This window comes from Penaeus monodon, chromosome 38, assembly GCF_015228065.2.
Source record: "Penaeus monodon isolate SGIC_2016 chromosome 38, NSTDA_Pmon_1, whole genome shotgun sequence".
In the NCBI taxonomy this organism is placed as follows: Eukaryota; Metazoa; Arthropoda; class Malacostraca; order Decapoda; family Penaeidae; genus Penaeus; species Penaeus monodon.
The window spans coordinates 7,988,060-7,995,559 of NC_051423.1; the positions used below are offsets into that span (position 1 = coordinate 7,988,060).

The 7,500-nt window shown below is 44.0% G+C and overlaps 1 protein-coding gene across 4 annotated transcripts in view; it reads right to left on the reverse strand.

Moving 5' to 3' along the window:
• The window catches only part of LOC119596543 (carbohydrate-responsive element-binding protein-like), a 114,952-nt gene that overhangs the window by 62,102 nt on the left and 45,350 nt on the right, over positions 1 to 7,500 (reverse strand). The gene's annotated exons all lie outside the window — the stretch shown is intronic.

Genomic DNA, 7,500 nt, shown 5'->3' on the forward strand with positions numbered 1-7,500 from the left:
TCACATATATGTATAATATGTGCTGTATGTGATTATGTGAACCCAGAGAGGATTTTTCACGATGGGGGTGGGAATTTATCGTTATATGTTATATCACTCTACCGATATGTAAACCACTGACTTTTATTTTTGCATTTTAAGTATTCTAAATATTCTCATCTGTTAATATACCTAAGTTTTGAATATGAGCCCACGCAAGGACTTATTAGGATGTAAGCTTTTGTCTCAAGAAACATCTCAAAGAAAGAAAGAAAGAAAAGAAAAGAAAAGAAAAGAAAGAAAGAAAAAAGTCTCTCACTCTCTTTCCATCCCTCTCTCTCTCTCTATCCTTTCCCATCAGTTTGTTCTTTTCTATATATCTTGTTTTCTCACTGTCTCTCTCTCTTAATCAGTATCGATAAATTAGTCAGTCAATCTGTTCCACCTAGTCAGTCAGTCAATCTGTTCCACCTAGCCAGTCAGTCAATCTGTTCCACCTAGTCAGTCAGTCAGTCAATCTGTTCCACCTAGTCAGTCAGTCAATCTGTTCCACCTAGTCAGTCAGTCAGTCAATCTGTTCCACCTAGTCAGTCAGTCAGTCAATCTGTTCCACCTAGTCAGTCAGTCAATCTGTTCCACCTAGTCAGTCAGTCAATCTGTTCCACCTAGTCAGTCAGTCAATCTGTTCCACCTAGTCAGTCAGTCAATCTGTTCCACCTAGTCAGTCAGTCAATCTGTTCCACCTAGTCAGTCAGTCAGTCAATCTGGTCCACCTAGTCAGTCAGTCAGTCAATCTGTTCCACCTAGTCAGTCAGTCAATCTGTTCCACCTAGTCAGTCAGTCAATCTGTTCCACCTAGTCAGTCAGTCAATCTGTTCCACCTAGTCAGTCAGTCAGTCAATCTGTTCCACCTAGTCAGTCAGTCAATCTGTTCCACCTAGTCAGTCAGTCAGTCAATCTGTTCCACCTAGTCAGTCAGTCAATCTGTTCCACCTAGTCAGTCAGTCAGTCAATCTGTTCCACCTAGTCAGTCAGTCAATCTGTTCCACCTAGTCAGTCAGTCAGTCAATCTGTTCCACCTAGTCAGTCAGTCAATCTGTTCCACCTAGTCAGTCAGTCAATCTGTTCCACCTAGTCAGTCAGTCAATCTGTTCCACCTAGTCAGTCAGTCAATCTGTTCCACCTAGTCAGTCAGTCAATCTGTTCCACCTAGTCAGTCAGTCAATCTGTTCCACCTAGTCAGTAAGTCAATTACAGTATATTAGCCAGTCCAGTCTCCCTGACTCCCGATATGGGACAACAAACACACACTACCACTACCATTCAGTCAGTGCCAGTCAACCAATAAACAAATCAATCAAAACCAAGCAATCAGTCAGTGTAAATCAGTCACTACCAGCCAGTCAGCCAATCAATCAGTCAATTCTTAAAACTGGAGGCCTAGAGAGCTGGAAAACGAATAAGTCAGCTGACTGTTAGTGTCCCCTTCGATAAGACAGAAAGTGGGACAGCGATTCATAAAACGTCGCACTTATAATATTAAGTCTCAATTTAATAGCCAAATCAAGTATAAGGAAATACACGATGTTGATAAATTAAGGGAAAAGAAGAAGCAAAACGTAAGAACTGATAACAACTGATAACGTAAATGATCTCTATATATAATTTCAAAACAAATTATAATATAACGAAAATATCATTAACAACACCACAATGTCAAGAACGATACTAATGTTATTAAAATAAGAACAACAAAGATAAAAATACTCAAAATAAGAAACAAAAATGCATCAAAGACATAAACAAATGACAAGGAGGAAAAACGGATGAAAACGGGCAGGAAGACGAAAGAAAGTAAGAAATAAAAACAAAAAAAAAGAAAAAAGAAAAGAAAAAACGACACAGCAACACCGACGGAAAAAAAAGGTTAGAGCGGAAACCGGTTAAAAGTACCGACATTGAAGATAGTGACCATCTATTCATACTAACAATAGCTGCTACTACTACGACTACAAAAGAACTGCTACTACCCCCACTGCAACTGTTATAGCTCCTGCTTCTGCTGTTACCTAACAATACCACCTACCACTACTACTGCCACTAGTACTGCTACTATTACTACTATACTACTGCCACTACTACTGCTACTGCTACCACTACTTCTGGTACTACTACTACTACTACTACTACTACTACCACTACTCCTGCTACTACCACTATTACTACCACCACTACTTCTACCAACACCACCATCATTACCGCCACCACCACTACAATATTCCTAATAACAATAACAACCAAACACACCAGACTCCATCCCCCTACCCCCGCCCCCGCCCTCCGCCTCGAAGAAAGGGCCGAGTGACAGCGCCGTGAAACTCGAGTGGCACTTGGTCGTCGCGGATCAAAGCATTTAGCGTAATAACCGAGCGCGTCAAACCACTTCACTTCGACCTCGCATGCTAACCCGCCCGCCCGCCCGCCCGCCCGCCCTAAACGTCACGCCCACGAGGGAGATCCTGCAGCGATGACATAATCGTGAGACGCAAGATTAACGCTATATTCCCAACTCTCTCCCTCTCCTTCTCCTCCCCAGCCCTTTGCGACGATAAATACCCCTCCCCCCTCCCCTCGCACCCCTTCTTTCACTTCCCTCTTTAACTCCAAGTATTCCCCCTCCCTATTCCCCCTCTTTCACTCTCCCTTCCCTTACACCCCCTCTTCCTGTACCCTTTCTATTACTCTCCTCTTCCCAGCACTCCCTTTCACTCTCCCTTCCCCAGCTCCCTCTCCCTTTCACCCCCCCTTCCCCTATACCCCCTCTCACTATCCCTTCCCCAAAAGTCCCTTTTCCACTCCTCCTTCCTCAGCGCTCGCTTTCACCCCCCCTAGCTCCCCTACTTTCACTCACCCTTCCCCTGCCTCCCCCTTTCACTCACCCTTCCCCTACAGCCCTCTTTAACTCCCCCTCCTCCATATAACCTTTCCTTTCCCCTCACTCCCGTACCCTCCCTCGCAGCCCACGCCCTCAAACACCACTGCAAAGGAGAGGCACGACCTCTGACATGTTCATGGGCCCAGAGGTCCCATGAACGTGTTTCTGTCTGTCTGTCTCTCGTGTTTTCTCTTTTATCCTTTCTCTCTTTCTTTCTCTCTCGCTCACAATCTCTGTCTCTTTCTCTGTCTGTCTGTTTGTCTGTCCGTGAACTCTCTCTCTCTCCTCGTGTTTTGTTTCTCCATTTTCTTCACTCTCTCCCTCTCCCTCTCTTTCCGTCTCTATTTTCATTTTTACTATGTCCCTTTCTCTAATTCTTTTCTTTTACTTTCCTTCCACTATCCCCATATTTCTGCCTACTTTTACCATTACCACTCTACTACCACCACTCGGCAACTACTACTACTATACTACTATTTCTGCTGGTACCAGTACTAATCCTTCAACTGCATCTACGACCGCTACTGCTACCATTACCACTGGTATGACTGCTACTACCACTACTAATACTGATATTCCTGCTGCTATTACAACTGTCGCTTCTACTACTAAAACGGCTACTATTACTGCTACTCCTACAGCTACTGTTACTACTATAATCCCCATTACCGTTTGATCTTTTATACACTAGGCCCCAATCTCCCCTGACATTCATGCCTCCATTTCCATCTACTTAATCACAGAACATATACTATAATAAGTTCCACATGACACTCATTGTACAGCGTTCATAAGCGACCCCTGACGACCGCTAGCTCCTACTCCATTTCACAGAGAGAGGGAGTGGTCAAGCCTAATTGATGAAGTGCCTCTCAAGCATTAGGAAAACAGACCGGAAATGCGATGATGGCAACTACCGTGTTCTATGGTGGTTGTTCCCTTTTCTCTGACACATAACCTCAGCGGGACTTGTGTAGTGAGGCTAGTGGTGATTAAGGTCTATGTTATATAGACCTTGTTCGTGAGCAGTCGTAAAAAGTAAGGGTGGGAACGATCCGTGATTCGTGTTTTGGATTCCTTCTGAATACGGTCTCTCTCTCTCTCTCTCTCTCTCTCTCTCTCTCTCTCTCCCCCCTCTCTCCTCTCTCTCTCCTCACCCCCCTCTCCCTATCTCTCCCTCTCCTCTCTCCTCTCTCTCTCTCTCTCTCTTCCCTCTCTCTCTTCCCTCTCTCTCTCTCTCTTTCCTCTCTCTCTCTCTCTCTCTCCCCCTCCCCCTCTCTCTCTCACCCTCTCTCCCCCCTCTCTCTCCTCTCTCTCTCTCTCCCTCTCTCTCTCTCTCTCCCCCTCTCTCTCTCTCTCCTCTCTCCCCTCTCTCACTCTCTCTCTCCCTCTCTCTCTCTCTCTCTCTCTCTCTCTCCCTCTCTCTCTCTCTCCCCCCCTCTCTCTCTCTCTCTCCACCCTCTCTCTCTCTCTCTCTCTCTCTCTCTCCCCCTCTCTCTCTCTCTCTCTCTTTCTCTCTCTCTCTCTCTCTCTCTCTCTCTAACCCCCTCTCTCTCTCTCTCCCTCTCTCTCCTTTTCACCTTTTCTCTTTCACTTCCATTTCGCCCACGTGTCACGTACCCTGGAACACTTAGGTCAACCCCCGCCGTTGGATAGGTCACATTCTATACTCTATCGGCACGACAAATCTCTGGCAGCATTGTGGCTGTTACACCTTGTGCTTCATCCTGACGAATCAGCTGTTCCGAAGCGCTGAGGCACCGATGAATTCCAGTCAATTCAAAAGCCTTTGGTTTCGATAGGCAAAGTTTATAACCGGTTCGGTTCTCCGATTTCCCTTACAACCTTTATCTTTTCCATAACTATGCCACTACCACTACCGCTACTATCACTGTTGTTACTGTTACTACTATAGTTACTACTACCGCTGCCACTATCACTACCGCTACTATCACTGTTGTTACTGTTACTACTATAATTACTACTACCGCTATTATCTTAATTACTGCTATTATTTCTAGCTATTAAATAAACCTAATAGTATTATAATTACTGCATCAACTACTACTATAACTACCGCTAATATTATTACTACTGCTACTACTATTAAGTGTGACAAATTTCCACGCACTAGAAATCGATGTCGACTGTGATAATGAAGACAGACCTCAAAGAAGAAAATGGAAAAGAAGAAGAAGAAGAAGAAGAAGAAAACGGAGGCCGTACCCAGATATAAATAATGAATAACGCTGGAAAGGAAACGGAAGGGGGAAAATATGCTTTATAACGGAAACGAGAAAAACAAACAAACTTGTAAGTGTACTAGAGGATACTAGTAATTATGAAAAAAAATTAACAATAACAGTAAAAAAAAAGTAACAATAACAGTAAAAAACAATAACAACAACAATGATTAATACGGCTAACATTAACAATAACCACAATAATAATAAAAAAGAAAAAAGAAGAAAAGAATTAAACTGTGTATCTAGCCTTCAAAAATCGAGTGTATGTGTGTAGGCTAGGCGGGGGGGGGGGGGGGGGGTAACGAAAGAATGATTCTGTTATTATCCATCTTCAGTACTTTTTTTTCTTGAGGGGGGGGGGGGGGGCTCATGGAGGTCATTGTTACATCGAGGCCATACAGTGCTATATTTTCTTCTATTATTTACCCAGCAACCCTTTCGTTATTTACGATAATTGTTTATATATCGTTACTTCTGAGTGGATTGTATACATAGGGCCCAATTTGTTTGGATATGGTACACCTGAACCATTCTTCACACACAGCACTCTGTCACTCACACTGTCTCTCTCTTTCTCTCTCCCTCAACCTCTCTCTTTCTCTATCCCTATCACCCTCCTTCTCTCCCTCTCTTCATATCCCCTCCTTCTCTTCCTCTCTCCCTATCCCCCTACTTCTCTCCCTCCTTCTCTTCCTCTCTCCCTATCCCCCGCCTTCTCTTCCTCTCTCCCTATCCCCCTACTTCTCTCCCTCTCGCCCCATCCCCCTCCCTCTCTCCCTCTGACACACACACACACACACACACACACACACACACACACACACACACACACACCACACACACACACACACACACACACACACACACACACACACACACACACACACACACACACACACACACACACACACACACACACACACACACAATCCCCTTTTTATGCGCGTGTATGTGCTACGGACGAGGCATGTGGTATCGAACATAAAACGACACACGGCCATAAATAACCAACGTTACAGAGGATCTATAGCCGACAAATCACAGTGATGTAAATAGAGAAGAAACGGAAGAAAAGGAAAAGAAAAGAAAGAGGAATGAAGGACTCTAAATACACCCTCCCCCCCCCATAAAGAGAAACAATAATATTTAAAGTTATATAGATATATATAAAAAAAACCTCCAACAGTCATAAAAGACAACCCGTTTCACTGCCTTTTTCCCCTCCCAATTCGTATAAAAATCGATCACCGCTTGTACGTCCCCTCCTCCTATTACCTCTCCTCACACACACACACACACGAACACGCACACAGAGGAAGGAAATGGAGAAGGGGAAGGAGAAGAAGAAGAAAAGGGAATAGGAAGAGGAATAAGAATAAGAATAACCGATTGGAGATAGAAAACGAGTTGGTAATATCGGGAATACAAATGGTGTATCTCGTAAAATAATTAGGTAGGTAAGTGTGAAACAAAGAAATATATACATAAAATATATATATATATATATATATATATATATATATATATATATATATATATATATATATATATATATATATATATATATATATGAGAGGAGAGAGGAGAGAGGAGAGAGAAAGGAGAGAGAGAGAGAGAAGAGAGAGAGAGGAGACAGAGATAGACAGATATAAAGAGAAGAGGAGAGAGGAGAAAGAGAGAGAAGGAGTGAGAGGAGAAAGAAAGAGAAAGAGAGAGGAGAAAGCGAAAGACGCTGGGCTGACCACACAAAGAAAAATGCAAAACAAAGCTTCGCAGACTCAATTTCTCTCGAATTAATGTCATGCGCGTCAAGCAGTTACCGCGCTGCCGTCTTCCGATTCTTTCTTCCTTTCTTTCTTTCTTACATTATCTTATCCAAACCTCACCCCTTTTTTGTTAAACTAGGTCCACGTGAGAGAGAGAGAGAGAGAGAGAGAGAGAGAGAGAGAGAGAGAGAGAGAGAGAGAGAGAGAGAGAGAGAGAGAGAGAGAGAGAGAGAGAGAGAGAGAGAGAGAGAGAGAGAGAGAGAGAGAGAGAGAGAGAGAGAGAGAGAGAGAGAGAGAGAGAGGGGCTTACAGTATGTGCCACACGAGGATCTAAGACACCCATGGCACCTACTTACTGGCCGAAATAACCAAGAAAACCAAGTTTAAAACACGTCTCGAACTTTAGCGAGATCCACTGCGGCGTGGAGCTTCTCGTGGTGGCGGAGGCGGCCCAGGCAGGTGTGGCAAGTGTTATAGACAACGTCAAAACACCTGTGCTGGGGTAAATGGCAGCCCAAACACGCACACGTGGACTCACATGCACACGCGCATACACATACACACACACACACAC